Here is an 18,133-nt window from a genome sequence, read left to right on the forward strand (position 1 = left end):
AATGTTTCTTTAGTGGTGGTAAAAATAAAAAGTGGTACTGGCATGAAAATGGTAAACATGTAATTTCCCGATGTTTCATTTGAATATCTTCTAAGTATTTGTAACCATGTAAATTTTTTTCTTTTCACCATTTTTATAAAATTGTGAAATATTTACTATATAAACTCATGGACATGAAATATTTTTAGTTTTTCAAAATTATTATGAATCGTCATGCGTTTTCAGGTTATAGGTATATATTTTAAATAGTATCTTTACATAATATTTTGAAGAAACACATCATTTTAAAAAAACTCTAATTATAGAAAAAATATGTATAACATATATTAACATTTTTTTATAAGAACAACTAATACATGATTCTTTACATTAATTGCGATTTCAAATATATTCAAACCTATATATATATATTTTTTTTTTTACAGCAAACATTTACAGACTCGTGTTGACTCTGTAAACCAAAGTGGTAACTCTGCATCCATGTGTACGACAAAAGACGGTTGGTTTCAAATGAATGATATCTGAGTTGAGGTTCGCCGTCCGAGGAACATAAATGATATCTGAGTTGAGGAAACTTCTTCTGAGAAGCTTAATGTCTTCCAGGTAGCTTTCAAATGCTGGCCATTCTTCAGGTTCCGAAACCATCTTCACCAATTGAGAACAATCCGTAGCAAACATAACCTGAAACTGTCTTAAATTCTTCATACAATCCATTGCCCATATTAATGCTTTCATCTCCGAATGAAGAGGGGAGAGACATGCCCGTACATTTCTTGCCCCTAGCAAACTATCAAAATCCGGGAGAGTACTACACCAGCCTTGCCCTGAAAATAGGTCCTTATCCTTCCATGAACCGTCTGTAAAACACCATCTTCCTACATTTGCTCGAGTGGGTCTGGTCTGTGCTTCTTGTATCAGACTCTGATTCCTTAATACATGCGCTTCAGCCCATAGTGTAGATTCCAGCTCCGCTAATTTGAGAGTGTCCCTCGGATCAGTATCAATGTTGCTAAACACTTTGTTATTCTGATTTTTCCAGATATACCATATTATCCATACAAACTGATGATCCTCCATCTTAGGGTTAACTCTCCAAAAGAGATGGTCCATATTAGCAAAAAAAGAGCTTATAGGAAAGAGATTCGGATTCGATGGTATCTTTGATAGCGCCCACACTTGTCGTGCTAGGGGACATTCAAAGAAAACATGGTTAATTGATTCCTCCTGGTCTCCACACCGTGCACAACAAGTGTCTCCTTGTATACCTCTTGCCTTTAAATTTTTCATCACCGCTATACAACCTGAAAGTAATTGCCACAAGAAATGTCTTATCTTTGGAGAACACCTTATTTTCCACCAATAGGCTTTAAGTATATCCACTGTTGGTCCATAAAATTCCGATGGTTTTTCCTTGTCTGGATAGGTTCGTTCCACTTGATACCCATATTGTACAGTATATTTCCCGTTATTAGTGAAGTGCCAACCATTCCTATCTTCCATCTGATTCCTACTTAAAGGAATATTTTCAATAATTTTGACATCATCAGGATCCACCAAAGTCTTAATTACCGATGAATTCCATGTTTGGGATTCCCAATTAATGAAAGAATCCACTGTAAGATCTGGGTAACAGTGAAGAGGGTTTTTGTTTGCTGGCCTCGGGCGGGTGGATGAGATCCATGGGTCATTCCACACAGAAATAGTTGACCCTGTTCCCACCTTTTTAATTAGTCATTCACAAACCAGAGATCTAGCAGAGATAATACTCCTCCAGCCATATGACGGGGAGTATGATCGGATCGGTTCCAGGGGTGAAGCATTCCTGAAGTACCGTCCTTTGAAAACTCGAGAAAAAAGAGTATTCGGCTTCTCGATCAGCCGCCACAATTGTTTACCAAGCATCGCCGTATTAAAGTCTGTAAGGTCTTTAAACCCCAATCCGCCATTATTTTTAGGAACACATAATTTGTCCCATGATTTTTAATGCATGCCTCTTGTACTTCCACCTGGGCTCCACCAAAACTGAGCTACTGCGCTCGTCAGCTTCTTAACCGTAGCTTTTGGTAACCGATAAACAGACGTCACATGGTTTGGTAAAACTGTAACCACCGATTTTATAATCACCTATTTCTCCCCTTTAGTAAAAAATCTAAAAGTCCATCCATTAACTCTGTTATTTAGCCTCTCTTGCACAAGACCAAACACTTGTACCTTAGATCCTCCAAGACTTTCCGGCAACCCCAAATAAGATCTCATTCCTCCTGAGTTCTGAATATTTAAACTTATATATTAATAGTTATGTTTTCAGATAATAGGTAGTTATTGTAAAATTATAATTTTACAATATATTTTGAAGAGACACCATTACAAAAACACTCTAATTATAGAAAGACACTTATAACATATATTAACAGTTTGTTTTAAAAAAAAAGTAATATGTCTTTTACAATGGAAGATACAATATAATTTGATAGACACATCATTACAAAAAAACACTCTAACTATAGAGACATTTATAACATACATTAACAACTTTTAAAAAACTAATATGTCTTTTTTTTTTTTGAACAACTAAAAAAAAAAAAAAAACTAATATGTCTTTTACGATGAAAACTTAACTTTTTACATTAATTGAGATTTTAAATATATATTTTAAGATGAGAAGACATATCTAAATATTTTTAAGAAGACATATCTAAACATTTTTCCTCAACAATTTTCAGTAGTTACATAATTTTTTAGTAGTTTATAAAAACACAACCTTTCATCAATGATTTCTTAAAATAGTTACATAATTGAAAAGGTATAGCTTTTCAACATTAATTAGAATTTCTATTATTAATAGATGAGTGTGGTGCTGCTCGATTTTAAAACAGCATAATATAAGTTGACGAAAGAATATCAAATGACCTTTACTGATAAAGTTGTGAAGATTTTGATCAGCAAATACAAAAGAACATTCTAAAATGCTAATGATAATGTACTATTGGTTCTATTTTAATGAGGACATTCCTTGTTAATTCAAACCAAACTTAAATATAATCATAGTATATTCCACTGGTAATATGTAAACACCTTTTCTTTTTCAATTGGGATATGATCTGTTACCTGTACCAAAGACTAATTAATTTTCTTAGAAGATATTATCGAGAAATAGTGCACTTTCAAATTTTAAATAAGGTTTAAAACATGATCCATATAATAAGCAAACTCCTGGAAATGGCTGCTCTATCAGCTTCTGGCATTCCCCCTGGTCGCCTTTTGGTCCCTTATTACAGCGCTTCGTTTCTCATGGACCTCGCCACTCTGGTATACCCCTCTCCTCATCCTTATCAACTCTTTGGAATGGAAGTTCTTGGATTCTATCCCCAGCTCGTTCACTGTTGATGGAGCAAGTCCACATACATCTCTCAACTATCACCTTATCGGACTCCCCTGATTTTCCAATCTGGAATTCTGCTGGAATAGGAGCCAACAATAACAACAAGTTCGTTATTAGCAAAATCTATGACTCAATCAGGGATTCTCGTCCGAAGGTCTTTTGGAATAAAGCAGTGTGGTTCTCTAAAGGAATCCCTAAGCATAAGACACTGACCTGGCTGTTTTTGCTCAATCGATGCCCTACTCGCGACCGTTTACTCTCTTGGGGTCTCCAAACGGATCCCTCCTGCCTCTTATGTAACAACCACCCTGAATCTCGCAACCACATTTTTTCGATTGTAGCTTCACAAGAAGCATCTGGAGGCCATTGTCGAGAAAGATTGGACTCACATCTCCCTCAGACTCTTGGGATGACACGGCCCGAGCAGTTACCAACTTCACGGGTACCGTGCACCACATTTTCTTAACTCGGATCGCTTGGCAGTTGGTTATCTATGAAACGTGGCGCGAACGAAACCATCGTCTTCACCGTGGCTCCTTTAAAGGCTCTGAATCACTCTTCTCTCTAATCGAAAGGACTATCACCAATAGGATTTCCTCCTTCAGGCAGGATAATCCTGAATACTCGAGCATCTGCATGCAATTGTGGCTCTCTATGTCTTAGTTATCCGAGCTTCTAGATTGCTTCATCTTCCTCATCGGATTCATATTACGGACGCATCCAGAAAACAACGATCTGACTTTTGAGTTCTTTTAATTTCATGGGCCACTACTTTGGGCTATTGAATGACACAATGGATGGGCCTCTGGTCAGCTCCATTTCCTCATCTTAGGCTCTCCCGTAGACCTTGTCTCTCACTCTCGTCAGTAATGGGTCCTGATCCATTATGATAAGCACTAGTGTGTTGTTTTTTGGTTAAATGTAACACCTTGCCACATTTAAATATTAATGCACCAAAGTTTAAGCAAAAAAAACATGGTCCATATAATCTAGATAACTAAATAAAAACTTAGTTTCTGTTTTTTTTTTTTTGTAAATCCAAATTTCATTAAGAAAATTAAGTCTGGTCCAAAGCCCAAAGGGCTTTTTTTGCCAATTCATCGGCCCTAACATTTTCCGATCGAGAGATGAAATGAAAAGAAACAGACTTGAATGCGTTTGAAAGAAAGTAGATATCGCTAATAGCTCCGAAGATCTCGGTCTTCATCTCCCTTTTGTTGATTGTCTTGATGAGGATCTGAGAATCTGAAAGGATTGAGATGTGTTCGAGACCACTGGAGAGGGCAAAGGTCATGGCTTTGAGGACAGCCAAGGTTTCCGCCATGAGGGGCGAGGAGACGAAGGTCATACTTGCTGCATGTTGTGATGTCGAAGCCAGATCATCAACGATCCAACCAAATCCTGCATTACCTGTTGAAGAATTCCATGCTGCATCTGTGGAGATGGAGTATAGATCGGGCCTTCTAGGGTTTGGTTCGACCCTGATCACAGGCTTCAGTTGAGAGGTAGTTGTTGTTGGTTGAGCCATCACCCATTCTCGGGCTTCAGAGATCGCTCTCAAGATCGTTTCTTCGGGAGAAGAGCTTCGCTTCTCGAAGATGAGTTGATTCCTTGAGCGCCAGAGAGACCAACAGATCCAGGCTGCTAAAGATCCCGCTTCAATTCCTACTGGTGGCAGAGAAGGTAGCTTCCTAACCTTTCCCCATCCTTCTTGTACTGAGGTGAAGTTCTGGGGGGTTGATCACGCTTGCTATTGGGGCTAACTCCCATACCTTGTTCGCGTAGGGGCATTGGAAAAGAAGGTGGAGTATTGATTCTTCTGCGTTGCATCTTGTACAGAGAGCAGAGACAGGTATGTTACGGATCGCAAATTGTTCTCCTACTGGTAGAGCACCTTGTAAGGATTTCCAGATGAAAACTTTGATTTTTTTCCGACATTTTTATGTTTCAGACATTAGGTAACCAATCAAAAGCTTCAGCTGGGGATGTCGGAGTTCTATCGATCTTCTCCTCCTGAGGGTAGCCTGATCGTGTTGAATACTCTCCTGAGGGATTTTTAAGCCAGACCAGCGTATCAGTAGCTCTTTGTTTGCTGGGTTTTAGTCTCAGTATTTGTTCTTTGTGGCAGGGAAGGTAGCGCTCTATCTTTTCTACATCCCATTCCGAGTTATCCGGTCGGATCAAGTCAGAGACTTTGAGGTGTTGTAGACTTTCTGGAGCAGGGCCAAAAGGTAACGCTCTATCTTTTTCTGTTAATAATTGTATTTAATACCGACGAATTTACGTATTATCCAAGACTTTCTATTACTACACTGTCATCACTTCTGAAAACGTTTTAAATAGTGAAAATCTTTTTTTTATGAGTTTTGGGATTTAGTGGAGATAGGATGTCGCACATCAATATAAATATATTCAAATATATAACATTGCAAATTTTCAATTTCTATAAAATAGTTATCCGACTAATCAAGCTCACTATAAGGTTATGATTGGCGACAACTGATTCGCGGATTTCAACGCGGTATTCTGAAAACCGCACTCTGTTTACCATTCACACTATTTTGTTTTAAAATGTGGTTTTATGCAAACAATAAAACAAAAAACGCACTTCAAAAAATTGACAGAGAATAGGCTTCTAAAAGCAATAACGCTTCCCAAAAGTAGACCGCGGATATTAACCAGCGGTCCAGTGAAATCCGCATGGGTTAACAGTTTTTTTTTCCGATTTTTAAAATAATATTTTAATACTAAAACTCTATATAAATATACCTGTTGGACAATACTATACCATTCACTTTGCACCTAAAAACGTTTTTGAATTCAACTCTTTCAAATAAATTGTTTTTTTTTCTTGAACTGACTCAAATAAATTGTTTTTCTCTATGTTAAAAAGGTGAAATTAGTTATAAAATTATAACTAATGCACTGAATTTAAGTTAAACTGATAATATGTTAAAATTATACTAAATAATGTTATATAGACTAATACACATACAATTTATTGTTATACTGTCTAATTAGTTATCTTTTAGTAAGTTTATATAGTAGCTATGCATTCTAAATAATGCAGTCAATATTATTGTAGTTTATTGAAAATCTAAGAGAATTTGCGTTCTACACACAAGAAAGATCACATAATTAGCTCTATACACATATTTTGTTTTCATAGGAATTGTCGATTAATTTATGACCATTATACCCCTATTGCCTTCTAATCTTCGATTTTCATGATGCCCACATATTCTTCTATTTTTCTGATAATCGAATTATACACGAAATGTATTTGTGTCAGACAACTTGATATATTATACAATTCTGTCTTCTTTGTGTCAATTATCCAATCCAAATGGATCCCTGCGGCAGTGTAACGCCGCCTCCATCTTTTCCTCGTAGATGTCATCCGGTTTTGTTTTGATGGTGCTTCTTCTCTTCATCTTCTGATTCGTTTGCGTTGTGCGGCAGACTTCTAGGAAAGCTTCGAGGGTTCTGGTGGCTCGTTGGTTGTAGGCGGAGGCTCTGCCTGAGGACGGTGGAGCGGACAACCGATTCCGCAAGTCAGTCATCGGGATCCCTAAAGTTTGTCTCGATTGTTGAGAGGTGCTCGTTTGACGGCAGATCTATCCATGGAGATGGCGGTTCTTCCGGTGACGATTCCTTTCCGGCGTGGTTGCTTCTTGGCCGGTGTGTAAGAGGAGGAGCATGTGATTGTTTGGACTTGTGAGAAGGTGGAGACCCTTCACAATCAACGGCAGAAGAGTTTGAGAGTAAGTGTTCTCTATGGCTCTGGTGTTATGTGGCCCAGGGACCCCTCTGGGATGGCTTAGCTTTGAAGGTACATCGGTGAAGGTTCTATTGGCTGGCATGGACACTCCGCTGTAGTGATGTCTCGGATACCATTTTACGCTGGTCGTCGGTGTCTGTCGCAGGTGTAGGCTCCGCGTCCTTCGTCTTTCCCCACATCTCCCCTAGTTCGCTTTAGATATTGTTGTTTAGGTGTGTTTCTTTTTTTTTCCATGTAACCTAGCAATTTCCGTTTCACCGGAGCTCCGGTCTGTTTATGTTTTGATTTCCCCATAGGGGCTTGTTATATATTTATCTGTTACAAGTGGAGTTTTTTTTGTTTTTTTGAACTGATTCTCTATTACAAGTGGAATTTACAAACCAAAACGACCAGACCCCTTGCTAAACTCTCCTTTTTAACAGTCCCGGTAAAAGATTAAACATACTGCTATCATCCAAGTTCGATTACTAAAATGTTTAGCCTTAACAAAAAGAAACTATCAGACTAACACACCGAGTAACCGACCAACGAAGATGCAATCCTTCAACAGACACTTCATTACACCAACAGTTACAAGTGAATTTAGCAAACCAAAATGACCGGACACATTGCTAAATTCCCGTTTTAACCCTCCCGAGAAAAGATAAAATAGATACTACTATCGTTCAAGGTCTGTTAGACTGTTACTAAATTGTTTAGCAATGTTGCATCTTCATTGGAAACCGAAATTACATGCCTTTTTACCGACGAGCCACCAAAGCTTGAAGCTTTCATAGGGTCTTCCCTTTTATGCAGCCGCTCCTATCAGATACCCCAAGCCTCTGATTGGCCAATACTTCTCAACTTATCCCGTTCACGTATCTGGGGGTTGACAAATACTTAGGAATCATTACTACTATAACCAATAAAAACTATTATAGCTTCCACCCTAAAATTGGCCTACCGTAAAATACCTTTCTATGCAATCTAAGGACAGTATCGTCAACGGTAGGAGCATGTGATTGTTTGGACTTGTGAGAAGGTGAAGACCCTTCGCAATCAACGGCAGAAGAGTTTGAGAGTAAGTGTTCTTTATGGCTCTGGTGTTATGTGGCCCCGGGACCCCTCTGAGATGGTTTAGCTTTGAAGGTACACCGGTGAAGGTTCTATTGGCTGGCATGGACACTCCGCTGTAGTGATGTCTCGGATACCATTTTACCCTGGTCGTCGGTGTCTGTCGCAGGTGTAGGCTCTGCGTCCTTCGTCTTCTTCCCCACATCTCCTCTAGTTCGCTTTAGATATTGTTGTTTAGGTGTGTTTCTTCTTTTTTTCCATGTAACCTAGCAATTTCCGTTTCACCGGAGCTCCGGTCTGTTTATGTTCTGATTTCTCCATAGGGGCTTGTTATATATTTATCTGTTACAAGTGGAGTTTTTTTTATTTTTTTGAACTGATTCTCTGTTACAAGTGGAGTTAACAAACCAAAACGACCAGACCCCTTGCTAAACTCTCCTTTTTAACAGTCCCGGTAAAAGATTAAACATACTGCTATCATGCAAGTTCGATTACTAAAATGTTTAGCCTTAACAAAAAGAAACTATCAGACTAACACACCGAGTAGCCGACCAACGAAGATGCAATCCTGCAACAGACACTTCATTACACCAACAGTTACAAGTGAATTTAGCAAACCAAAACGACTGGACACATAGCTAAACTCCCGTTTTAACCGTCCGGAGAAAAGATAAAATAGATACTACTATCGTTCAAGGTCTGTTAAGACTGTTACAAAATTGTTTAGCTTTCACAAAAACAAACCGACTGGCTAACTCAACAAGTAACCGACCAATGAAGATGCAACATTGCAAACAAACACTTTATTACTAGAAAAAAGACTTTCACACAGAGAAGCTACCAGCTTTTCACTCCCCATCAACACATTTCAGCATCCACCCTCTGTGATGCTCCCTTCAAAGGATGTCTCTTTTTCCCTCTCACAACCATTGCTTGTCCCCACTCCTTTCGGTTTACTAGTCAAAGCTAGCTTCATCATTTGTTGCCAACTGTTAGCATCCGAGTTTGGATCTCGTGCTTTTGTGTTGTTCCTCTCAGCTAATTCCAAAGGGCCTGAAGCCAATTTTTCACCACCACTTCTCTTTTATTATTGATAGCTAATATTATGTTTAGCTTAAGTCTTGAAGGTTTTCTCCGGATAATAATATTTTAAAAAAAACATTCTCCATAATTTCATAGAGCACTTTTCTCTTATTTAATTACACAGCTAATTTTCATTTGTTGTAATCTACAAAAGGCTTGTTTACTCAATAACTAAAACATTATACGAAGAAGGGATTTTATTTAAATATAACATATCGATACGTATTGTACTCCTTACATCCCAAAGTTGGATTACACTACAAACAGAGCATACTAAAAAATGCTAAAACAACCTTTCATATATTTTACATGCTAATGAAAAGCTTAACATGCTACGATATTTTTATTGTCGGCTATTAATATAATTAGTGTATCCAATAATATGTTTATCCGTCTACTCCTAAACTTAGAACATTAACTTCTCGAAAATTTTCTTAGCAATTTTCATATAGAAGCTAATTAATATATTGTCCGAGAACCACATATTGTAGATGGATAAATCTTTAAGTGTCTGAAAACTCTCGTTTTCATCCACTATCACCCTGAATCCAAAATCAGTCTGGTCCAGGAAGAAATGCCATTCATGTTCCCTATTCTTCTTCCATTCCCCTTGCCACAAACATATCACTCGTCCCATAACCTGGAAAAGTTTTGCAAACAAAACAACATCTCTTGGGCATACCATTGCGATGTCGTCCATATACTTCACCTTAACTACACATTTCATCTTGATTCCAAATACACTTCTTCTCAGTTTTATTTTCAACAGAAGGGGTGTTAAAATGTTTAAAAAGAGAAATATAACCGTAGCTACACGGAACGGAGTTGTCCAAGCTCGTTCCTTCACCCGAAGCCGTCAGGACCATGCCTACTCCGGAGCTCCCCGCGGCCACAGACGCTGGCTTCCGAAGAAGATCCGACTCCAAACCTTCGCGCCATCACTGCTCAAGACACTGCTGTCTCAAAGTTTGAACCACCACGAACTACCCCTCACTCATGTATGAGGGAACCACCATCCCTTTTAACACATCGACCGACATCGAGATCCACTTTCATTGGTGACAAACCTCTGCTCTTGTGACTAACACGCGGTCTTTGGCTCCTCCCCGCCGTCCTCGAAACGGAAATTACATGCCTTTTTACCGACGAGACACCAAAGCTTGAAGCTTTCATAGGGTCTTCCCTTTTATGCAGCCGCTCCTGTCAGATTTCCCAAGCCTCTGATTGGCCAATACTTCTCAACTTAACCCATTCACGTATCTGGGGGTGAGAAATATTTAGGAATTATTACTACTATAACCAATAAAAACCATTATAGCTTCCACTCTAAAATTGACCTACCGTAAAATACGTTTCTATGCAATCTAAGGACAGTATCGTCAATTTACATTTACTACTTGCACTTTTAAGCCTATACGATTTGGTTCTTGGGTATTTACCTAATTTGTATATTCTTCTAGGATTTTGGGCTAATTGACTCTAAAATATATTCATATGGAAAAAATATTAATATTAAGAAAAGCACGAATGTTTTAATAATAACGAAGATAGGATTCACGTGTTCTTTATACTATTTAAATCTTATCCCACCCAAAATACCATAAGGAAACACAATTTGATACTTGTAAACTTTAACATACTGTAATTCGATCAAGGAAGTAACGTTTCATAATTCATATGCATCAGTAAGCAAACGTAAGCTAAATGGTACTTTTGTTTTTCTATGAAACTGTAAATAAATAGTTTTGGGTTAAACCAATAATTAGAGAAGATGTCATATTAAAGGATTCCGTTTATCACATAATTAAAAGAAAAAAAAAAGCAATCAAAAGTTTCAACTCATCGAGTGCGGTCGGTTTAAGCCCTTTGATTGACCGTTATAAACGCGTCACATCTTGCCACGTGTTTGTATTTTCCATGGTGAGACGGACACGTTTTCGTCACCGTGTCTTTTTGTGTCGAAACGATGATGTGTCTTTTAACTAACGGTATCGTACATATGGCGGCAGTTTTGAACCTTCATTTTTAAAAAGATCTTTTATTCTTTAGTTAATGGTATAACAAAGTATCATCAGTCACCATTTGCAAAATGCCCTTTTCGTCAAGTTTTGGTTTTCCCGCGCTAAAGTGATGTTACTTGTCTAAATAAAATCAGGATATATATAGACTTAGTGTTTGTTCATAATTATCCATATAATGTAATTGTTAAAAAGTATATTAATTTGTGTCACTTATTTTGAGAGTCTCAAATGTTTTTTCCTCCTCCAGTATAGGAATAATTATATTGAGTACTATATTATTTATTTTGAAATAGTCTTTATCTTATTTATTTTTCCTTTAACTTGGAATCTTAAAATAGGTAGATATTCAACGGCATGCATTGATTGGACAAGTTGAATGCAAGTATATTTTTAAAATAGTTAAAACAAGAAGAAGATATATGGAGTGGGACAGAAAGAAAAGGAAGTTTGATTGGAAGAGAGCTATTCAAATGAAAGGAGTGCATGAATCAATGAAAAGTGAGGATTTGATACTTGTAAATGAAAGGAGTGCATGAATCAATGAAAAAATATTAATATTAAGAAAAGCACGAATGTTTTAATAATAACGAAGATAGGATTCACGTGTTCTTTATACTATTTAAATCTTATCCCACCCAAAATACCATAAGGAAACACAATTTGATACTTGTAAACTTTAACATACTGTAATTCGATCAAGGAAGTAACGTTTCATACACTACAAGAAAACAGCGATATTCTGACGGACATTCCGACGGAAAATGAAATCCTCGGAATATCCAGAGGAATTTCCGAGGAAATTCTGAGGAAACACAAAATTTGGTTTCCTCGGAATTTCCTCGGAATAAACCGACGGAATTCCGAGGAAACATCAATCCGTCGGAATATTCCGAGGAAATTCCGAGGAAATATGTTTTCCTCGGAAAAAACCGATGAATTCCGAGGAAATATTAGAGCCGTTGGAGAGCCGTTTGAGGATTTTACATAATTCCGAGGAAATTCCGACGGACTAGCCGTTGGCGTCGGAATTCCGTCGGAATTTCCTCGGTTTGTCGGCAGAATTTAACCTATAAATACAAGCTCCTCTTCCTCTTCATTCACTCCATATCTTCATCCTCCCTCTTACTCTATTTACACACGAATTTGATTCATAAAAATATGTCTTCTTCAAATTATTTTCGTTCTTGGATCGATCGACCTCATTTGGATCCGAACACGAGATTGCTTACGGAAGAATACCAACGAGGTATAACCGAATTCATGGGGTTAGTTCACCGACAACCGGAAGCAAAAACAGGTAAGTTAAGATGTCCTTGCTCTAATTGTAAAAATAGAAAGGTTATTAAAGAGTGGGATGTTTGGACTCATCTATATTTGAGTGGGTTTACACGAAGTTACAAAATTTGGTATCATCATGGGGAAACTGATTATGAACATGGTAGTACTAGCGAACCTCAGCCAGCGGTTAGATTAGAAGAACCAATTAGAACGGATGTAGATTATGGTGTAGGTACTGAGCAGATGGTAAATGATCATTTTAGAGGGGAAGATTTACCCAATGCACAAGCTAGGAGATTTTATGATATGTTGGATGCTGGAAAGCAACCATTGTACGAAGGTTGCAGAGATGGTCATTCAGCTTTATCATCTGCTACAAGATTGATGGGCATTAAAACAGATTATAATTTGGCTGAAGACTGTGTGGATGCGATTGCTGATTTTGTAAAAGGCATTCTACCCGAGGATAATGTAGCTCCTGGTTCATACTACGAGGTTCAGAAACTCGTAGCTGGTCTTGGTTTATCGTATCAAGTAATAGATGTATGCAGCGACAACTGCATGATTTATTGGAGGGCGGATGAACAGCGGGTTACATGCAAATTTTGTGGGAAGCCTCGTTATAAAGATACGAGTGGAAGAGTTCCAGTGCCATATAAAAGGATGTGGTATTTGCCTTTGACGGAAAGGTTGCAGAGGTTGTATATGTCTGAACGCACAGCGCAACCAATGAGATGGCATGCGGAGCACTCAACAGATGGTGAGATCAGACATCCTTCAGATGCAAAAGCGTGGAAGCATTTCCAATCAAAGTATCCCGACTTTGCGTATGAGAGAAGAAATGTCTACCTTGGATTATGTACTGATGGTTTCAGTCCGTTTGGCAAGAGTGGAAGACAGTATTCTCTATGGCCCGTCATTCTTACACCATACAACCTACCCCCAAACTTGTGCTTGCGACGAGAGTTTTTGTTTCTCTCGATTCTCGTTCCCGGACCAGAGCATCCTAAGAGATCACTTGATGTGTTTCTTCAGCCACTAATATATGAGTTGCAACAACTATGGGCTCAAGGTGCTGAAACATATGATGTTTCGTGTAAAGAAAACTTTCAAATGCGGGCAGTACTAATGTGGACAATAAGTGATTTTCCAGCATATGGAATGTTGTCTGGATGGACAACGCATGGAAGGCTATCATGTCCATATTGTCAAGATAACACTGATGCTTTCCAACTAAAACACGGAAGGAAAACGTGTTGGTTTGACTGTCACAGGAGATTCCTACCACCTGATCATCCATATCGTAGGAGTAAGAATTTGTTTACGAAGAACAAGAGGGTGTTTGACAGTCCACCTCCGGAAATTTGTGGGAAAGATTTGAAGATACAACTAAGAGATTTTGGTGCAGAAAGGACGCCAGACGTCGGTGGACATGAGCGTTTTCCGGTAGATGCTGTTGGAGAACTACATAACTGGCACAAAAAAAGTATTTTCTGGGATTTGCCATACTGGGAGGATCATCTGCTAAGGCATAATTTAGATGTCATGCATATTGAGAAGAACTTTTTTGACAATCTCATGAACACGATCCTTAATGTTCAAGGTAAAACAAAGGATAATTTGAAGTCAAGACAGGATTTAGTCGATATATGCGCTCGTTCAGAACTTCATGTTGATGAGAATGGTAGGGCTCCTTTTCCCATATACCGACTTGATGCAGAGGGAAAAGATGCGTTCTTTGATTGGATTTCAAACGATGTAGAATTTCCAGACGGTTACGCATCTAATTTGCGTAACTGTATCGACAGAAAGGAAGGAAAGTTTACTGGCTTGAAAAGCCACGATTGCCATGTAATGATGCAGCGCCTCCTTCCGTTTGCCTTCAAGGAACTATTACCACGAAATGTTCATGAAGCAATTGCAGGGATAAGTAGTTTCTTCCGCGATTTATGCACGAGATCAGTGACTCTTGAAGGTATTGAAAATTTGAAGACTAACATAGCCGTGATTCAGTGCAACCTAGAGAAGATATTTCCTCCTTCATTTTTTGATGTTATGGAGCATCTTGTTATTCACCTGGCAAGAGAATTGGAACTTGGTGGTCCTGTGCAGTATAGATGGATGTATCTGTATGAGCGGTATATGTTCCATTTGAAGAAGATGGTGAAAAATTTAAGCAGGGTGGAAGGTTCTATAGTCGCACAGATGATCAATGAAGAAACTTCAAACTTTGCCGAGTACTACTTTCCAGCAGAAGTTCAGACCAAAAACAGAAGACCAGCTCGGCATGATGATAGAGGCGAACGGGCAACATATCCTGTTACGGTTCCAGACATTTTCACAGACGTTGGGCGACTTAGCGGAAAACCAAAGGACCGTCGACTTACTGAGCAGGAGCGCAGTCATTTGCAAACATATTTGCTCACCAACTGCGAAGATGTTCTTCAATATGAGAGGTAAATAAATTAGCTTACAAATTTTTATTTTAACAAGTTGAAATTTAAATCTTAATTAATTACATTATTTTCATCATATGTACAGGATTTTTATGGCAGAAAAGCGGTTCGAATATAGATACGCCACAGAGGACGAACTAGAAGAAATGAAGCAGAGAGATTTTGCTAGATGGATGTTTATTTATGTGAGTGCTTTAAACAAATTAAAATATTATTTATCACATATTTATACTAATTCACATTTATTGATATAACATATATATGTGCTATCAATAGGTGTCTGCTGGTTTGGCCAGAGGTGAAACATTTGACGATTGGATACGCGAGATGGTCGTTGGACCAAACTTTGTTGTGAAGTCATATCCGAGATTTTGTACTCGAGGATATGCATTCACAACTCAGAAAAGGAGACGTTCGAGTACGACTTATGATGCTGGCGTTTGTTCTGCATCAGGAGATGATGTATACTACGGACACATACATGAGATTTTGGAAATCAAGTATTTGGGCATGGTTGGATTGCGCTGTACTGTTTTCTATTGTGATTGGCACGACAACACTCCAGATCGAGGTGTGAGAACAGATGCATTTGGTGTTACATCAGTAAATTCGAGGCGAAAGCTGCAATATTATGATCCTTTCATTCTTGCTTCTCAGGCCGATCAGGTAATTAAATGTTAATTATTCAGAATGATTCATCATCATGTGTATTAATTTATAATTTTTCTAAATGTTACAGGTTTGTTATATCAAGTACCCTCGGGTAAGGAACAGAGATGATCCATGGGTTACTGTTACAAGACTCAACCCGAGAGGCCGAGTTCAGGGAAGTTCTGAGCTGGAAGACCCACTACAACCAAGCACATCCGGCAACTTAAGTGCAGCAGAAGATTTAGCTGGAGTTGGCCTTGTAGTCGATTTAACCGACTTCGGAGAGGAAGCCGTCGTTCACGTAGAGGATGAACCAGTGATTGGAGAGTTTCACCAAGATCCAGATTCAGATTCATCTAGTGATGATGCCTCGGAAACAGAATACCATTGATTTTTTTTTTTTTTAAAGAAATACCGAGGAAATTCCGAGGAACACTTGATATAACCTCTTTCCTCGGATATTAGTTATTTGGTTTATCTAGCAAGGCAAAGCTGAATACGAATTAAAAACTACTCAAAACACAACCAAATAAAACGAAGAAACCATGTAAAAGATATAGGAACTCATAATTAAGAAAAAAAATAAAATAAAAAACTAAGTTCAAAATTAAGTTCAAAATTAACCGAAAAAAAAACATAGCTCCTACTCCTCGTCTCCTGCTCCAGATGTTCCTGCATCTTTGGCTCTCTTAGACCTCTTTCTTACCCTGTGTGTACCACTCGAACCCGAACCAGAGCTGGATGGAGAGTTGTCCCGATGAACTACATCATCCTTTTGGCAACGACAAGGCCTGATACGTGAAATGGCAGCCCAGATCTTGTGTAGCATGTCGTTGTTTGTCTTTATGCTCTGATCTCTCCAATGTTGTTGCTGGCGCGAAGTGGCGTTCGGTGGAAGCTCTTGCAGCTTGTACTGGCTGGAGTCTGATGGGAGTAGCTGATGGGGTTGTGAATCATCTGGAATGGCTTGTGCAGCCTCATCTTCTCCTTCTTCATCATCCACGGCTTTGCCTTTGGTCTGATATTTTGGCGTGAAGAAGGATGGCTTGTCTACTAGTGCGGTAGCAGGGGGTAGGAACTCAACTGCAGCGTCTGAAAGTAGAGCAGTCAGGCCGATCTGAGGCAGGTGGCAGTAGAGTGTTTTCTTCGCTCGGTCCTGGAATACGTAGACGTAAGGACCATCCCGATGGATCCTCGAGTGGGGACCAGCTATGAACTCTTTACTTACTAGATTTTTGACATCCAGGTAGTTCCAAGCAATTTTGTTCGATCTGTCCAGTGCTACCTGATGGTTCTCGCAGTCTACACCCACATGTGTAAGGATCCGAGTAATCACTGCACCAAATCCACATGCACGGCTCTTGGATTTGGTTACTTTCCCCTTGTATCCTGCTAAGTTTGCGGCCAGCACCGCTCCCATGTTGAAGGCAGTAGCAGGCGGGAATGTAGAGTTTCCAAATGCCGGTAGCAAATGCCTCACACCTTGGTACAGGAGGCACAACTCCCATTGCGTGACTGATGCGGCTGTGGTTGTCCCGTATAGCAATGAGCCAATGAGGCGTGTGGCATATCTCAGTACTGGGCTCCGGATAAGTGACTCCTTTGCGTGAGAAGATCTATAAACCCCTGTGCCAATCGTTTCCCAGAAGTTCAACAGCTCTGAAGTCCAATAAAGACCAGATGTCCTCTCCCCTGCACTCAATCCAAATAATCCGCAGAGGTCTGTGAAAGATACCTCAAAGTATTTTTTCTGCACTACGAATGCCAAAAAACCTTCCTGATGGCTATCATCGGGATGGCTGACGTATGCGGATGCTATGAACTGGCGTACCAACTCCGGATAAGTGGGTTCGTTGAGGTTGCATAGTTGGCCTAGACCCATGTTCTGGAACAGCCCTTCAATGTCTGATTTGATTCCCAATATTGTCATCGTCTCAGGACATGCTAGTTGTGTAGCCGGAACGGCTACCTTCTTCATGTTGTTGTAGTGGGTGGTATCAGACTTATCCCAGTTCTTTGGCCTTTGCTTATCTCGCTGAGACGAACCCTCTTCTTGTGTGTTCTTCTTTGCTGATGTTTTCGAACGGTTCATTCTCTACAAAAACCAAAATGAAAAAAATTCTCAATCCCTAAATCATCTCAAATCCGGTTCCAAACTCGTTGATCACAGACAATTGTGTTCTATTTGGTGTTTAAACATCTGTTTCATACTTATTTGATCAAGGAATCAACACGGAAATAAGAAATTCACAAAACCCAAAAAATTGCTCAAGAACACGATTTGAGAATGTGGAGATTCGCGGAGTATACCTGTCTTAGGGTGAAAACGAGTGTAGGAATCAGATAGAGCTCGAAAAATCAAGGGGAATAGAGCCCAAAATTGTTCAAATCGGATGATTATAGAGAGAGAAAAAGGGGGTCGAATTAT

The 18,133-nt window shown here is 39.0% G+C and overlaps 3 long non-coding RNA genes across 4 annotated transcripts; 2 read left to right on the forward strand and 1 right to left on the reverse strand.

The window, feature by feature from the left end:
• Positions 1-2,995: 2,995 nt before the first annotated feature.
• Positions 2,996-4,392, reverse strand: LOC106420868. Of its 2 annotated transcripts, none has more exons than XR_001284075.3 (2): positions 3,596-4,392; positions 2,996-3,456 (listed from the first exon to the last, which is right to left on the reverse strand). It is a non-coding gene; the product is annotated as an uncharacterized LOC106420868 (long non-coding RNA). The 2 variants fall into 2 exon arrangements; XR_001284074.3 differs by having other exon boundaries at positions 2,996-3,459.
• Positions 4,393-4,603: 211 nt separating this feature from the next.
• On the forward strand, positions 4,604-9,614 carry LOC125586969. Its single transcript, XR_007323517.1, has 3 exons — positions 4,604-5,065; positions 5,168-5,234; positions 5,334-9,614. It is a non-coding gene; the product is annotated as an uncharacterized LOC125586969 (long non-coding RNA).
• A 5,375-nt stretch (positions 9,615-14,989) lies between these two features.
• Positions 14,990-15,401, forward strand: LOC125586970. Its single transcript, XR_007323518.1, has 3 exons — positions 14,990-15,054; positions 15,154-15,239; positions 15,351-15,401. It is a non-coding gene; the product is annotated as an uncharacterized LOC125586970 (long non-coding RNA).
• The last annotated feature ends 2,732 nt before the right edge of the window (positions 15,402-18,133 follow it).

The sequence above is a fragment of the Brassica napus genome, chromosome C5 (assembly GCF_020379485.1).
Source record: "Brassica napus cultivar Da-Ae chromosome C5, Da-Ae, whole genome shotgun sequence".
In the NCBI taxonomy this organism is placed as follows: Eukaryota; Viridiplantae; Streptophyta; class Magnoliopsida; order Brassicales; family Brassicaceae; genus Brassica; species Brassica napus.